The sequence below is a fragment of the Strix aluco genome, chromosome 11, assembly GCF_031877795.1.
Source record: "Strix aluco isolate bStrAlu1 chromosome 11, bStrAlu1.hap1, whole genome shotgun sequence".
Lineage (NCBI taxonomy): Eukaryota > Metazoa > Chordata > Aves > Strigiformes > Strigidae > Strix > Strix aluco.
In genome coordinates, this window is record NC_133941.1 from 25802447 (window position 1) to 25819789 (window position 17343).

The following is a 17343-nucleotide window of genomic DNA, read 5'->3' on the forward strand; positions in this document are numbered from 1 at the left end:
CAAAAGCGATTCTGCGAAGCAATGTGAACAGGCACAGAGAAGGTGCTATCAGGGAATTCTCTGCCTGCCTTTCCCCAGTGCTCTGCAAGCTCTCCAGGACAACATAAAATCTCGGGCTCTGTGCTTTCTTTCGTTCTGAACAAGTGTTACTGTTTTCTGCACAAAAGCGATTCTGCGAAGCAATGTGAACACTTCTGCTTTCCAGGCACAGAGAAGGTGCTAGCAGGGAATTCTCTGCCTGCCTTTCCCCAGTGCTCTGTAAGCTCTCCAGGACAACATAGAATCTGGGGCTCTGTGCTTTCTTTCCTTCTGAACAAGTGTTACTGTTTTCTGCACAAAAGCGATTCTTGCGAAGCAATGTGAACACTTCTGCTTCCCAGGCACAGAGAAGGTGCTAGCAGGGAATTCTCTGCCTGCCTTTCCCCAGTGCTCTGCAAGCTCTCCAGGACAACATAGAATCTGGGGCTCTGTGCTTTCTTTCGTTCTGAACAAGTGTTAGTGTTTTCTGCACAAAAGCGATTCTGCGAAGCAATGTGAACAGGCACAGAGAAGGTGCTAGCAGGGAATTCTCTGCCTGCCTTTCCCCAGTGCTCTGCAAGCTCTCCAGGACAACATAAAATCTGGGGCTCTGTGCTTTCTTTCGTTCTGAACAAGTGTAACTATTTTCTGCACAAAAGCAATTCTGCGAAGCAATGTGAAGACTTCTGCTTCCCAGGCACAGAGAAGGTGCTAGCAAGGAATTCTCTGCCTGCCTTTCCCCAGTGCTCTGCAAGCTCTCCAGGACAACATAGAATCTGGGGCTCTGTGCTTTCTTTCCTTCTGAACAAGTGTTACTGTTTTCTGCACAAAAGCGATTCTGCGAAGCAATGTGAACACTTCTGCTTCCCAGGCACAGAGAAGGTGCTAGCAGGGAATTCTCTGCCTGCCTTTCCCCAGTGCTCTGCAAGCTCTCCAGGACAACATAGAATCTGGGGCTCTGTGCTTTCTTTCGTTCTGAACAAGTGTTACTGTTTTCTGCACAAAAGCGATTCTGCGAAGCAATGTGAACAGGCACAGAGAAGGTGCTAGCAGGGAATTCTCTGCCTGCCTTTCCCCAGTGCTCTGCAAGCTCTCCAGGACAACATAAAATCTGGGGCTCTGTGCTTTCTTTCCTTCTGAACAAGTGTTACTGTTTTCTGCACAAAAGCGATTCTGCGAAGCAATGTGAACACTTCTGCTTCCCAGGCACAGAGAAGGTGCTAGCAAGGAATTCTCTGCCTGCCTTTCCCCAGTGCTCTGCAAGCTCTCCAGGACAACATAGAATCTGGGGCTCTGTGCTTTCTTTCCTTCTGAACAAGTGTTACTGTTTTCTGCACAAAAGCGACTCTGCGAAGCAATGTGAACAGGCACAGAGAAGGTGCTATCAGGGAATTCTCTGCCTGCCTTTCCCCAGTGCTCTGCAAGCTCTCCAGGACAACATAAAATCTGGGGCTCTGTGCTTTCTTTCCTTCTGAACAAGTGTTACTGTTTTCTGCACAAAAGCGATTCTGCGAAGCAATGTGAACAGGCACAGAGAAGGTGCTATCAGGGAATTCTCTGCCTGCCTTTCCCCAGTGCTCTGCAAGCTCTCCAGGACAACATAGAATCTGGGGCTCTGTGCTTTCTTTCCTTCTGAACAAGTGTTAGTGTTTTCTGCACAAAAGCGATTCTTGCGAAGCAATGTGAACACTTCTGCTTCGCAGGCACAGAGAAGGTGCTAGCAGGGAATTCTCTGCCTGCCTTTCCCCAGTGCTCTGCAAGCTCTCCAGGACAACATAAAATCTGGGGCTCTGTGCTTTCTTTCCTTCTGAACAAGTGTTAGTGTTTTCTGCACAAAAGCGATTCTGCGAAGCAATGTGAACAGGCACAGAGAAGGTGCTAGCAGGGAATTCTCTGCCTGCCTTTCCCCAGTGCTCTGCAAGCTCTCCAGGACAACATAAAATCTGGGGCTCTGTGCTTTCTTTCGTTCTGAACAAGTGTTAGTGTTTTCTGCACAAAAGCGATTCTGCGAAGCAATGTGAACACTTCTGCTTCCCAGGCACAGAGAATGTGCTAGCAAGGAATTCTCTGCCTGCCTTTCCCCAGTGCTCTGCAAGCTCTCCAGGACAACATAGAATCTGGGGCTCTGTGCTTTCTTTCCTTCTGAACAAGTGTTAGTGTTTTCTGCACAAAAGCGATTCTGCGAAGCAATGTGAACAGGCACAGAGAAGGTGCTATCAGGGAATTCTCTGCCTGCCTTTCCCCAGTGCTCTGCAAGCTCTCCAGGACAACATAAAATCTGGGGCTCTGTGCTTTCTTTCCTTCTGAACAAGTGTTACTGTTTTCTGCACAAAAGCGATTCTGCGAAGCAATGTGAACACTTCTGCTTCCCAGGCACAGAGAAGGTGCTAGCAGGGAATTCTCTGCCTGCCTTTCCCCAGTGCTCTGCAAGCTCTCCAGGACAACATAGAATCTGGGGCTCTGTGCTTTCTTTCGTTCTGAACAAGTGTTACTGTTTTCTGCACAAAAGTGATTCTGCGAAGCAATGTGAACAGGCACAGAGAAGGTGCTATCAGGGAATTCTCTGCCTGCCTTTCCCCAGTGCTCTGCAAGCTCTCCAGGACAACATAAAATCTGGGGCTCTGTGCTTTCTTTCCTTCTGAACAAGTGTTAGTGTTTTCTGCGCAAAAGCGATTCTGCGAAGCAATGTGAACAGGCACAGAGAAGGTGCTAGCAGGGAATTCTCTGCCTGCCTTTCCCCAGTGCTCTGCAAGCTCTCCAGGACAACATAAAATCTGGGGCTCTGTGCTTTCTTTCCTTCTGAACAAGTGTTACTGTTTTCTGCACAAAAGCGATTCTTGCGAAGCAATGTGAACAGGCACAGAGAAGGTGCTAGCAGGGAATTCTCTGCCTGCCTTTCCCCAGTGCTCTGCAAGCTCTCCAGGACAACATAGAATCTGGGGCTCTGTGCTTTCTTTCCTTCTGAACAAGTGTTAGTGTTTTCTGCACAAAAGCGATTCTTGCGAAGCAATGTGAACACTTCTGCTTCGCAGGCACAGAGAAGGTGCTAGCAGGGAATTCTCTGCCTGCCTTTCCCCAGTGCTCTGCAAGCTCTCCAGGACAACATAAAATCTGGGGCTCTGTGTTTTCTTTCCTTCTGAACAAGTGTTAGTGTTTTCTGCACAAAAGCGATTCTGCGAAGAAATGTGAACAGGCACAGAGAAGGTGCTAGCAGGGAATTCTCTGCCTGCCTTTCCCCAGTGCTCTGCAAGCTCTCCAGGACAACATAGAATCTGGGGCTCTGTGCTTTCTTTCGTTCTGAACAAGTGTTAGTGTTTTCTGCACAAAAGCGATTCTGCGAAGCAATGTGAACACTTCTGCTTCCCAGGCACAGAGAAGGTGCTAGCAAGGAATTCTCTGCCTGCCTTTCCCCAGTGCTCTGCAAGCTCTCCAGGACAACATAAAATCTGGGGCCCTGTGCTTTCTTTCCTTCTGAACAAGTGTTACTGTTTTCTTCACAAAAGCGATTCTGCGAAGCCATGTGAACACTTCTGCTTCCCAGGCACAGAGAAGGTGCTAGCAAGGAATTCTCTGCCTGCCTTTCCCCAGTGCTCTGCAAGCTCTCCAGGACAACATAGAATCTGGGGCTCTGTGCTTTCTTTCCTTCTGAACAAGTGTTAGTGTTTTCTGCACAAAAGCGATTCTTGCGAAGCAATGTGAACACTTCTGCTTCCCAGGCACAGAGAAGGTGCTAGCAGGGAATTCTCTGCCTGCCTTTCCCCAGTGCTCTGCAAGCTCTCCAGGACAACATAGAATCTGGGGCTCTGTGCTTTCTTTCCTTCTGAACAAGTGTTAGTGTTTTCTGCACAAAAGCGATTCTGCGAAGCAATGTGAACAGGCACAGAGAAGGTGCTATCAGGGAATTCTCTGCCTGCCTTTCCCCAGTGCTCTGCAAGCTCTCCAGGACAACATAAAATCTGGGGCTCTGTGCTTTCTTTCCTTCTGAACAAGTGTTACTGTTTTCTGCACAAAAGCGATTCTGCGAAGCAATGTGAACACTTCTGCTTCCCAGGCACAGAGAAGGTGCTAGCAGGGAATTCTCTGCCTGCCTTTCCCCAGTGCTCTGCAAGCTCTCCAGGACAACATAGAATCTGGGGCTCTGTGCTTTCTTTCCTTCTGAACAAGTGTTACTGTTTTCTGCACAAAAGTGATTCTGCGAAGCAATGTGAACAGGCACAGAGAAGGTGCTATCAGGGAATTCTCTGCCTGCCTTTCCCCAGTGCTCTGCAAGCTCTCCAGGACAACATAAAATCTGGGGCTCTGTGCTTTCTTTCCTTCTGAACAAGTGTTAGTGTTTTCTGCGCAAAAGCGATTCTGCGAAGCAATGTGAACAGGCACAGAGAAGGTGCTAGCAGGGAATTCTCTGCCTGCCTTTCCCCAGTGCTCTGCAAGCTCTCCAGGACAACATAAAATCTGGGGCTCTGTGCTTTCTTTCCTTCTGAACAAGTGTTACTGTTTTCTGCACAAAAGCGATTCTTGCGAAGCAATGTGAACAGGCACAGAGAAGGTGCTAGCAGGGAATTCTCTGCCTGCCTTTCCCCAGTGCTCTGCAAGCTCTCCAGGACAACATAGAATCTGGGGCTCTGTGCTTTCTTTCCTTCTGAACAAGTGTTAGTGTTTTCTGCACAAAAGCGATTCTGCGAAGCAATGTGAACACTTCTGCTTCCCAGGCACAGAGAAGGTGCTAGCAAGGAATTCTGTGCCTGCCTTTCCCCAGTGCTCTGCAAGCTCTCCAGGACAACATAAAATCTGGGGCCCTGTGCTTTCTTTCCTTCTGAACAAGTGTTACTGTTTTCTTCACAAAAGCGATTCTGCGAAGCCATGTGAACACTTCTGCTTCCCAGGCACAGAGAAGGTGCTAGCAAGGAATTCTCTGCCTGCCTTTCCCCAGTGCTCTGCAAGCTCTCCAGGACAACATAGAATCTGGGGCTCTGTGCTTTCTTTCCTTCTGAACAAGTGTTACTGTTTTCTGCACAAAAGCGATTCTGCGAAGCAATGTGAACACTTCTGCTTCCCAGGCACAGAGAAGGTGCTAGCAAGCAATTCTCTGCCAGCCTTTCCCCAGTGCTCTGCAAGCTCTCCAGGACAACATAGAATCTGGGGCTCTGTGCTTTCTTTCCTTCTGAACAAGTGTTACTGTTTTCTGCACAAAAGCGATTCTGCGAAGCAATGTGAACACTTCTGCTTCCCAGGCACAGAGAAGGTGCTAGCAAGGAATTCTCTGCCTGCCTTTCCCCAGTGCTCTGCAAGCTCTCCAGGACAACATAAAATCTGGGGCTCTGTGCTTTCTTTCGTTCTGAACAAGTGTTACTGTTTTCTGCACAAAAGCGATTCTGCGAAGCAATGTGAACAGGCACAGAGAAGGTGCTATCAGGGAATTCTCTGCCTGCCTTTCCCCAGTGCTCTGCAAGCTCTCCAGGACAACATAAAATCTGGGGCTCTGTGCTTTCTTTCCTTCTGAACAAGTGTTACTGTTTTCTGCACAAAAGCGATTCTTGCGAAGCAATGTGAACACTTCTGCTTCCCAGGCACAGAGAAGGTGCTAGCAGGGAATTCTCTGCCTGCCTTTCCCCAGTGCTCTGCAAGCTCTCCAGGACAACATAAAATCTGGGGCTCTGTGCTTTCTTTCGTTCTGAACAAGTGTTAGTGTTTTCTGCACAAAAGCGATTCTGCGAAGCAATGTGAACAGGCACAGAGAAGGTGCTAGCAGGGAATTCTCTGCCTGCCTTTCCCCAGTGCTCTGCAAGCTCTCCAGGACAACATAAAATCTGGGGCTCTGTGCTTTCTTTCGTTCTGAACAAGTGTAACTATTTTCTGCACAAAAGCAATTCTGCGAAGCAATGTGAACACTTCTGCTTCCCAGGCACAGAGAAGGTGCTAGCAAGGAATTCTCTGCCTGCCTTTCCCCAGTGCTCTGCAAGCTCTCCAGGACAACATAGAATCTGGGGCTCTGTGCTTTCTTTCCTTCTGAACAAGTGTTACTGTTTTCTGCACAAAAGCGATTCTGCGAAGCAATGTGAACACTTCTGCTTCCCAGGCACAGAGAAGGTGCTAGCAAGGAATTCTCTGCCTGCCTTTCCCCAGTGCTCTGCAAGCTCTCCAGGACAACATAAAATCTGGGGCTCTGTGCTTTCTTTCCTTCTGAACAAGTGTTACTGTTTTCTGCACAAAAGCGATTCTGCGAAGCAATGTGAACAGGCACAGAGAAGGTGCTATCAGGGAATTCTGTGCCTGCCTTTCCCCAGTGCTCTGCAAGCTCTCCAGGACAACATAAAATCTGGGGCTCTGTGCTTTCTTTCCTTCTGAACAAGTGTTACTGTTTTCTGCACAAAAGCGATTCTGCGAAGCAATGTGAACACTTCTGCTTCCCAGGCACAGAGAAGGTGCTAGCAAGGAATTCTCTGCCTGCCTTTCCCCAGTGCTCTGCAAGCTCTCCAGGACAACATAGAATCTGGGGCTCTGTGCTTTCTTTCCTTCTGAACAACTGTTACTGTTTTCTGCACAAAAGCGATTCTGCGAAGCAATGTGAACAGGCACAGAGAAGGTGCTATCAGGGAATTCTGTGCCTGCCTTTCCCCAGTGCTCTGCAAGCTCTCCAGGACAACATAAAATCTGGGGCTCTGTGCTTTCTTTCCTTCTGAACAAGTGTTACTGTTTTCTGCACAAAAGCGATTCTGCGAAGCAATGTGAACACTTCTGCTTCCCAGGCACAGAGGAGGTGCTAGCAAGGAATTCTCTGCCTGCCTTTCCCCAGTGCTCTGCAAGCTCTCCAGGACAACATAGAATCTGGGGCTCTGTGCTTTCTTTCCTTCTGAACAACTGTTACTGTTTTCTGCACAAAAGCGATTCTGCGAAGCAATGTGAACACTTCTGCTTCCCAGGCACAGAGAAGGTGCTAGCAAGGAATTCTCTGCCTGCCTTTCCCCAGTGATCTGCAAGCTCTCCAGGACAACATAGAATCTGGGGCTCTGTGCTTTCTTTCCTTCTGAACAAGTGTTACTGTTTTCTGCACAAAAGCGATTCTGCGAAGCAATGTGAACAGGCACAGAGAAGGTGCTATCAGGGAATTCTGTGCCTGCCTTTCCCCAGTGCTCTGCAAGCTCTCCAGGACAACATAAAATCTGGGGCTCTGTGCTTTCTTTCCTTCTGAACAAGTGTTACTGTTTTCTGCACAAAAGCGATTCTTGCGAAGCAATGTGAACACTTGTGCTTCCCAGGCACAGAGAAGGTGCTATCAGGGAATTCTCTGCCTGCCTTTCCCCAGTGCTCTGCAAGCTCTCCAGGACAACATAAAATCTCGGGCTCTGTGCTTTCTTTCGTTCTGAACAAGTGTTAGTGTTTTCTGCACAAAAGCGATTCTGCGAAGCAATGTGAACACTTCTGCTTTCCAGGCACAGAGAAGGTGCTAGCAAGGAATTCTCTGCCTGCCTTTCCCCAGTGCTCTGCAAGCTCTCCAGGACAACATAGAATCTGGGGCTCTGTGCTTTCTTTCCTTCTGAACAAGTGTTACTGTTTTCTGCACAAAAGCGATTCTGCGAAGCAATGTGAACAGGCACAGAGAAGGTGCTAGCAAGGAATTCTCTGCCTGCCTTTCCCCAGTGCTCTGCAAGCTCTCCAGGACAACATAAAATCTGGGGCTCTGTGCTTTCTTTCCTTCTGAACAAGTGTTACTGTTTTCTGCACAAAAGCGATTCTTGCGAAGCAATGTGAACACTTCTGCTTCCCAGGCACAGAGAAGGTGCTAGCAGGGAATTCTCTGCCTGCCTTTCCCCAGTGCTCTGCAAGCTCTCCAGGACAACATAAAATCTGGGGCTCTGTGCTTTCTTTCGTTCTGAACAAGTGTTACTGTTTTCTGCACAAAAGCGATTCTGCGAAGCAATGTGAACACTTCTGCTTCCCAGGCACAGAGAAGGTGCTAGCAAGGAATTCTCTGCCTGCCTTTCCCCAGTGCTCTGCAAGCTCTCCAGGACAACATAAAATCTGGGGCTCTGTGCTTTCTTTCGTTCTGAACAAGTGTTACTGTTTTCTGCACAAAAGCGATTCTGCGAAGCAATGTGAACAGGCACAGAGAAGGTGCTATCAGGGAATTCTCTGCCTGCCTTTCCCCAGTGCTCTGCAAGCTCTCCAGGACAACATAAAATCTGGGGCTCTGTGCTTTCTTTCCTTCTGAACAAGTGTTACTGTTTTCTGCACAAAAGCGATTCTTGCTAAGCAATGTGAACACTTCTGCTTCCCAGGCACAGAGAAGGTGCTAGCAGGGAATTCTCTGCCTGCCTTTCCCCAGTGCTCTGCAAGCTCTCCAGGACAACATAGAATCTGGGGCTCTGTGCTTTCTTTCGTTCTGAACAAGTGTTAGTGTTTTCTGCACAAAAGCGATTCTGCGAAGCAATGTGAACAGGCACAGAGAAGGTGCTATCAGGGAATTCTCTGCCTGCCTTTCCCCAGTGCTCTGCAAGCTCTCCAGGACAACATAAAATCTGGGGCTCTGTGCTTTCTTTCCTTCTGAACAAGTGTTACTGTTTTCTGCACAAAAGCGATTCTGCGAAGCAATGTGAACACTTCTGCTTTCCAGGCACAGAGAAGGTGCTAGCAGGGAATTCTCTGCCTGCCTTTCCCCAGTGCTCTGCAAGCTCTCCAGGACAACATAGAATCTGGGGCTCTGTGCTTTCTTTCCTTCTGAACAAGTGTTACTGTTTTCTGCACAAAAGCGATTCTGCGAAGCAATGTGAACAGGCACAGAGAAGGTGCTAGCAAGGAATTCTCTGCCTGCCTTTCTCCAGTGCTCTGCAAGCTCTCCAGGACAACATAAAATCTGGGGCTCTGTGCTTTCTTTCCTTCTGAACAAGTGTTACTGTTTTCTGCACAAAAGCGATTCTTGCGAAGCAATGTGAACACTTCTGCTTCCCAGGCACAGAGAAGGTGCTAGCAGGGAATTCTCTGCCTGCCTTTCCCCAGTGCTCTGCAAGCTCTCCAGGACAACATAGAATCTGGGGCTCTGTGCTTTCTTTCGTTCTGAACAAGTGTTAGTGTTTTCTGCACAAAAGCGATTCTGCGAAGCAATGTGAACAGGCACAGAGAAGGTGCTAGCAGGGAATTCTCTGCCTGCCTTTCCCCAGTGCTCTGCAAGCTCTCCAGGACAACATAAAATCTGGGGCTCTGTGCTTTCTTTCGTTCTGAACAAGTGTAACTATTTTCTGCACAAAAGCAATTCTGCGAAGCAATGTGAACACTTCTGCTTCCCAGGCACAGAGAAGGTGCTAGCAAGCAATTCTCTGCCAGCCTTTCCCCAGTGCTCTGCAAGCTCTCCAGGACAACATAGAATCTGGGGCTCTGTGCTTTCTTTCCTTCTGAACAAGTGTTACTGTTTTCTGCACAAAAGCGATTCTGCGAAGCAATGTGAACACTTCTGCTTCCCAGGCACAGAGAAGGTGCTAGCAAGGAATTCTCTGCCTGCCTTTCCCCAGTGCTCTGCAAGCTCTCCAGGACAACATAAAATCTGGGGCTCTGTGCTTTCTTTCCTTCTGAACAAGTGTTACTGTTTTCTGCACAAAAGCGATTCTGCGAAGCAATGTGAACAGGCACAGAGAAGGTGCTATCAGGGAATTCTGTGCCTGCCTTTCCCCAGTGCTCTGCAAGCTCTCCAGGACAACATAAAATCTGGGGCTCTGTGCTTTCTTTCCTTCTGAACAAGTGTTACTGTTTTCTGCACAAAAGCGATTCTGCGAAGCAATGTGAACACTTCTGCTTCCCAGGCACAGAGAAGGTGCTAGCAAGGAATTCTCTGCCTGCCTTTCCCCAGTGCTCTGCAAGCTCTCCAGGACAACATAGAATCTGGGGCTCTGTGCTTTCTTTCCTTCTGAACAACTGTTACTGTTTTCTGCACAAAAGCGATTCTGCGAAGCAATGTGAACAGGCACAGAGAAGGTGCTATCAGGGAATTCTGTGCCTGCCTTTCCCCAGTGCTCTGCAAGCTCTCCAGGACAACATAAAATCTGGGGCTCTGTGCTTTCTTTCCTTCTGAACAAGTGTTACTGTTTTCTGCACAAAAGCGATTCTTGCGAAGCAATGTGAACACTTGTGCTTCCCAGGCACAGAGAAGGTGCTATCAGGGAATTCTCTGCCTGCCTTTCCCCAGTGCTCTGCAAGCTCTCCAGGACAACATAAAATCTCGGGCTCTGTGCTTTCTTTCGTTCTGAACAAGTGTTAGTGTTTTCTGCACAAAAGCGATTCTGCGAAGCAATGTGAACACTTCTGCTTTCCAGGCACAGAGAAGGTGCTAGCAAGGAATTCTCTGCCTGCCTTTCCCCAGTGCTCTGCAAGCTCTCCAGGACAACATAGAATCTGGGGCTCTGTGCTTTCTTTCCTTCTGAACAAGTGTTACTGTTTTCTGCACAAAAGCGATTCTGCGAAGCAATGTGAACAGGCACAGAGAAGGTGCTAGCAAGGAATTCTCTGCCTGCCTTTCCCCAGTGCTCTGCAAGCTCTCCAGGACAACATAAAATCTGGGGCTCTGTGCTTTCTTTCCTTCTGAACAAGTGTTACTGTTTTCTGCACAAAAGCGATTCTTGCGAAGCAATGTGAACACTTCTGCTTCCCAGGCACAGAGAAGGTGCTAGCAGGGAATTCTCTGCCTGCCTTTCCCCAGTGCTCTGCAAGCTCTCCAGGACAACATAGAATCTGGGGCTCTGTGCTTTCTTTCGTTCTGAACAAGTGTTACTGTTTTCTGCACAAAAGCGATTCTGCGAAGCAATGTGAACAGGCACAGAGAAGGTGCTAGCAGGGAATTCTCTGCCTGCCTTTCCCCAGTGCTCTGCAAGCTCTCCAGGACAACATAAAATCTGGGGCTCTGTGCTTTCTTTCGTTCTGAACAAGTGTTACTGTTTTCTGCACAAAAGCGATTGTGCGAAGCAATGTGAACACTTCTGCTTCCCAGGCACAGAGAAGGTGCTAGCAAGGAATTCTCTGCCTGCCTTTCCCCAGTGCTCTGCAAGCTCTCCAGGACAACATAGAATCTGGGGCTCTGTGCTTTCTTTCCTTCTGAACAAGTGTTACTGTTTTCTGCACAAAAGCGATTCTGCGAAGCAATGTGAACACTTCTGCTTCCCAGGCACAGAGAAGGTGCTAGCAAGGAATTCTCTGCCTGCCTTTCCCCAGTGCTCTGCAAGCTCTCCAGGACAACATAAAACCTGGGGCTCTGTGCTTTCTTTCCTTCTGAACAAGTGTTACTGTTTTCTGCACAAAAGCGATTCTGCGAAGCAATGTGAACAGGCACAGAGAAGGTGCTATCAGGGAATTCTGTGCCTGCCTTTCCCCAGTGCTCTGCAAGCTCTCCAGGACAACATAAAATCTGGGGCTCTGTGCTTTCTTTCCTTCTGAACAAGTGTTACTGTTTTCTGCACAAAAGCGATTCTGCGAAGCAATGTGAACACTTCTGCTTCCCAGGCACAGAGAAGGTGCTAGCAAGGAATTCTCTGCCTGCCTTTCCCCAGTGCTCTGCAAGCTCTCCAGGACAACATAGAATCTGGGGCTCTGTGCTTTCTTTCCTTCTGAACAACTGTTACTGTTTTCTGCACAAAAGCGATTCTGCGAAGCAATGTGAACAGGCACAGAGAAGGTGCTATCAGGGAATTCTGTGCCTGCCTTTCCCCAGTGCTCTGCAAGCTCTCCAGGACAACATAAAATCTGGGGCTCTGTGCTTTCTTTCCTTCTGAACAAGTGTTACTGTTTTCTGCACAAAAGCGATTCTGCGAAGCAATGTGAACACTTCTGCTTCCCAGGCACAGAGAAGGTGCTAGCAAGGAATTCTCTGCCTGCCTTTCCCCAGTGCTCTGCAAGCTCTCCAGGACAACATAGAATCTGGGGCTCTGTGCTTTCTTTCCTTCTGAACAACTGTTACTGTTTTCTGCACAAAAGCGATTCTGCGAAGCAATGTGAACACTTCTGCTTCCCAGGCACAGAGAAGGTGCTAACAAGGAATTCTCTGCCTGCCTTTCCCCAGTGCTCTGCAAGCTCTCCAGGACAACATAAAATCTGGGGCTCTGTGCTTTCTTTCCTTCTGAACAAGTGTTACTGTTTTCTGCACAAAAGCGATTCTGCGAAGCAATGTGAACAGGCACAGAGAAGGTGCTATCAGGGAATTCTGTGCCTGCCTTTCCCCAGTGCTCTGCAAGCTCTCCAGGACAACATAAAATCTGGGGCTCTGTGCTTTCTTTCCTTCTGAACAAGTGTTACTGTTTTCTGCACAAAAGCGATTCTTGCGAAGCAATGTGAACACTTGTGCTTCCCAGGCACAGAGAAGGTGCTATCAGGGAATTCTCTGCCTGCCTTTCCCCAGTGCTCTGCAAGCTCTCCAGGACAACATAAAATCTCGGGCTCTGTGCTTTCTTTCGTTCTGAACAAGTGTTAGTGTTTTCTGCACAAAAGCGATTCTGCGAAGCAATGTGAACACTTCTGCTTTCCAGGCACAGAGAAGGTGCTAGCAAGGAATTCTCTGCCTGCCTTTCCCCAGTGCTCTGCAAGCTCTCCAGGACAACATAGAATCTGGGGCTCTGTGCTTTCTTTCCTTCTGAACAAGTGTTACTGTTTTCTGCACAAAAGCGATTCTGCGAAGCAATGTGAACAGGCACAGAGAAGGTGCTAGCAAGGAATTCTCTGCCTGCCTTTCCCCAGTGCTCTGCAAGCTCTCCAGGACAACATAAAATCTGGGGCTCTGTGCTTTCTTTCCTTCTGAACAAGTGTTACTGTTTTCTGCACAAAAGCGATTCTTGCGAAGCAATGTGAACACTTCTGCTTCCCAGGCACAGAGAAGGTGCTAGCAGGGAATTCTCTGCCTGCCTTTCCCCAGTGCTCTGCAAGCTCTCCAGGACAACATAGAATCTGGGGCTCTGTGCTTTCTTTCCTTCTGAACAAGTGTTACTGTTTTCTGCACAAAAGCGATTCTGCGAAGCAATGTGAACAGGCACAGAGAAGGTGCTATCAGGGAATTCTCTGCCTGCCTTTCCCCAGTGCTCTGCAAGCTCTCCAGGACAACATAAAATCTGGGGCTCTGTGCTTTCTTTCCTTCTGAACAAGTGTTACTGTTTTCTGCACAAAAGCGATTCTGCGAAGCAATGTGAACAGGCACAGAGAAGGTGCTATCAGGGAATTCTCTGCCTGCCTTTCCCCAGTGCTCTGCAAGCTCTCCAGGACAACATAGAATCTGGGGCTCTGTGCTTTCTTTCCTTCTGAACAAGTGTTAGTGTTTTCTGCACAAAAGCGATTCTTGCGAAGCAATGTGAACACTTCTGCTTCGCAGGCACAGAGAAGGTGCTAGCAGGGAATTCTCTGCCTGCCTTTCCCCAGTGCTCTGCAAGCTCTCCAGGACAACATAAAATCTGGGGCTCTGTGCTTTCTTTCCTTCTGAACAAGTGTTAGTGTTTTCTGCACAAAAGCGATTCTGCGAAGCAATGTGAACAGGCACAGAGAAGGTGCTAGCAGGGAATTCTGTGCCTGCCTTTCCCCAGTGCTCTGCAAGCTCTCCAGGACAACATAAAATCTGGGGCTCTGTGCTTTCTTTCCTTCTGAACAAGTGTTACTGTTTTCTGCACAAAAGCGATTCTTGCGAAGCAATGTGAACACTTCTGCTTCCCAGGCACAGAGAAGGTGCTATCAGGGAATTCTCTGCCTGCCTTTCCCCAGTGCTCTGCAAGCTCTCCAGGACAACATAAAATCTCGGGCTCTGTGCTTTCTTTCGTTCTGAACAAGTGTTAGTGTTTTCTGCACAAAAGCGATTCTGCGAAGCAATGTGAACACTTCTGCTTTCCAGGCACAGAGAAGGTGCTAGCAAGGAATTCTCTGCCTGCCTTTCCCCAGTGCTCTGCAAGCTCTCCAGGACAACATAGAATCTGGGGCTCTGTGCTTTCTTTCCTTCTGAACAAGTGTTACTGTTTTCTGCACAAAAGCGATTCTGCGAAGCAATGTGAACAGGCACAGAGAAGGTGCTAGCAAGGAATTCTCTGCCTGCCTTTCCCCAGTGCTCTGCAAGCTCTCCAGGACAACATAAAATCTGGGGCTCTGTGCTTTCTTTCCTTCTGAACAAGTGTTACTGTTTTCTGCACAAAAGCGATTCTTGCGAAGCAATGTGAACACTTCTGCTTCCCAGGCACAGAGAAGGTGCTAGCAGGGAATTCTCTGCCTGCCTTTCCCCAGTGCTCTGCAAGCTCTCCAGGACAACATAGAATCTGGGGCTCTGTGCTTTCTTTCCTTCTGAACAAGTGTTAGTGTTTTCTGCACAAAAGCGATTCTGCGAAGCAATGTGAACAGGCACAGAGAAGGTGCTAGCAGGGAATTCTCTGCCTGCCTTTCCCCAGTGCTCTGCAAGCTCTCCAGGACAACATAAAATCTGGGGCTCTGTGCTTTCTTTCGTTCTGAACAAGTGTTAGTGTTTTCTGCACAAAAGCGATTCTGCGAAGCAATGTGAACACTTCTGCTTCCCAGGCACAGAGAAGGTGCTAGCAAGGAATTCTCTGCCTGCCTTTCCCCAGTGCTCTGCAAGCTCTCCAGGACAACATAGAATCTGGGGCTCTGTGCTTTCTTTCCTTCTGAACAAGTGTTAGTGTTTTCTGCACAAAAGCGATTCTGCGAAGCAATGTGAACAGGCACAGAGAAGGTGCTATCAGGGAATTCTCTGCCTGCCTTTCCCCAGTGCTCTGCAAGCTCTCCAGGACAACATAAAATCTGGGGCTCTGTGCTTTCTTTCCTTCTGAACAAGTGTTACTGTTTTCTGCACAAAAGCGATTCTGCGAAGCAATGTGAACACTTCTGCTTCCCAGGCACAGAGAAGGTGCTAGCAGGGAATTCTCTGCCTGCCTTTCCCCAGTGCTCTGCAAGCTCTCCAGGACAACATAGAATCTGGGGCTCTGTGCTTTCTTTCGTTCTGAACAAGTGTTACTGTTTTCTGCACAAAAGTGATTCTGCGAAGCAATGTGAACAGGCACAGAGAAGGTGCTATCAGGGAATTCTCTGCCTGCCTTTCCCCAGTGCTCTGCAAGCTCTCCAGGACAACATAAAATCTGGGGCTCTGTGCTTTCTTTCCTTCTGAACAAGTGTTAGTGTTTTCTGCGCAAAAGCGATTCTGCGAAGCAATGTGAACAGGCACAGAGAAGGTGCTAGCAGGGAATTCTCTGCCTGCCTTTCCCCAGTGCTCTGCAAGCTCTCCAGGACAACATAGAATCTGGGGCTCTGTGCTTTCTTTCCTTCTGAACAAGTGTTAGTGTTTTCTGCACAAAAGCGATTCTGCGAAGCAATGTGAACAGGCACAGAGAAGGTGCTAGCAGGGAATTCTCTGCCTGCCTTTCCCCAGTGCTCTGCAAGCTCTCCAGGACAACATAAAATCTGGGGCTCTGTGCTTTCTTTCGTTCTGAACAAGTGTTAGTGTTTTCTGCACAAAAGCGATTCTGCGAAGCAATGTGAACACTTCTGCTTCCCAGGCACAGAGAAGGTGCTAGCAAGGAATTCTCTGCCTGCCTTTCCCCAGTGCTCTGCAAGCTCTCCAGGACAACATAGAATCTGGGGCTCTGTGCTTTCTTTCGTTCTGAACAAGTGTTACTGTTTTCTGCACAAAAGTGATTCTGCGAAGCAATGTGAACAGGCACAGAGAAGGTGCTATCAGGGAATTCTCTGCCTGCCTTTCCCCAGTGCTCTGCAAGCTCTCCAGGACAACATAAAATCTGGGGCTCTGTGCTTTCTTTCCTTCTGAACAAGTGTTAGTGTTTTCTGCGCAAAAGCGATTCTGCGAAGCAATGTGAACAGGCACAGAGAAGGTGCTAGCAGGGAATTCTCTGCCTGCCTTTCCCCAGTGCTCTGCAAGCTCTCCAGGACAACATAAAATCTGGGGCTCTGTGCTTTCTTTCCTTCTGAACAAGTGTTACTGTTTTCTGCACAAAAGCGATTCTTGCGAAGCAATGTGAACAGGCACAGAGAAGGTGCTAGCAGGGAATTCTCTGCCTGCCTTTCCCCAGTGCTCTGCAAGCTCTCCAGGACAACATAGAATCTGGGGCTCTGTGCTTTCTTTCCTTCTGAACAAGTGTTAGTGTTTTATGCACAAAAGCGATTCTTGCGAAGCAATGTGAACACTTCTGCTTCCCAGGCACAGAGAAGGTGCTATCAGGGAATTCTCTGCCTGCCTTTCCCCAGTGCTCTGCAAGCTCTCCAGGACAACATAGAATCTGGGGCTCTGTGCTTTCTTTCGTTCTGAACAAGAGTTAGTGTTTTCTGCACAAAAGCGATTCTGCGAAGCAATGTGAACACTTCTGCTTCCCAGGCACAGAGAAGGTGCTAGCAAGGAATTCTCTGCCTGCCTTTCCCCAGTGCTCTGCAAGCTCTCCAGGACAACATAAAATCTGGGGCCCTGTGCTTTCTTTCCTTCTGAACAACTGTTACTGTTTTCTGCACAAAAGCGATTCTGCGAAGCAATGTGAACAGGCACAGAGAAGGTGCTATCAGGGAATTCTGTGCCTGCCTTTCCCCAGTGCTCTGCAAGCTCTCCAGGACAACATAAAATCTGGGGCTCTGTGCTTTCTTTCCTTCTGAACAAGTGTTACTGTTTTCTGCACAAAAGCGATTCTGCGAAGCAATGTGAACACTTCTGCTTCCCAGGCACAGAGAAGGTGCTAGCAAGGAATTCTCTGCCTGCCTTTCCCCAGTGCTCTGCAAGCTCTCCAGGACAACATAGAATCTGGGGCTCTGTGCTTTCTTTCCTTCTGAACAACTGTTACTGTTTTCTGCACAAAAGCGATTCTGCGAAGCAATGTGAACACTTCTGCTTCCCAGGCACAGAGAAGGTGCTAACAAGGAATTCTCTGCCTGCCTTTCCCCAGTGCTCTGCAAGCTCTCCAGGACAACATAAAATCTGGGGCTCTGTGCTTTCTTTCCTTCTGAACAAGTGTTACTGTTTTCTGCACAAAAGCGATTCTGCGAAGCAATGTGAACAGGCACAGAGAAGGTGCTATCAGGGAATTCTGTGCCTGCCTTTCCCCAGTGCTCTGCAAGCTCTCCAGGACAACATAAAATCTGGGGCTCTGTGCTTTCTTTCCTTCTGAACAAGTGTTACTGTTTTCTGCACAAAAGCGATTCTTGCGAAGCAATGTGAACACTTGTGCTTCCCAGGCACAGAGAAGGTGCTATCAGGGAATTCTCTGCCTGCCTTTCCCCAGTGCTCTGCAAGCTCTCCAGGACAACATAAAATCTCGGGCTCTGTGCTTTCTTTCGTTCTGAACAAGTGTTAGTGTTTTCTGCACAAAAGCGATT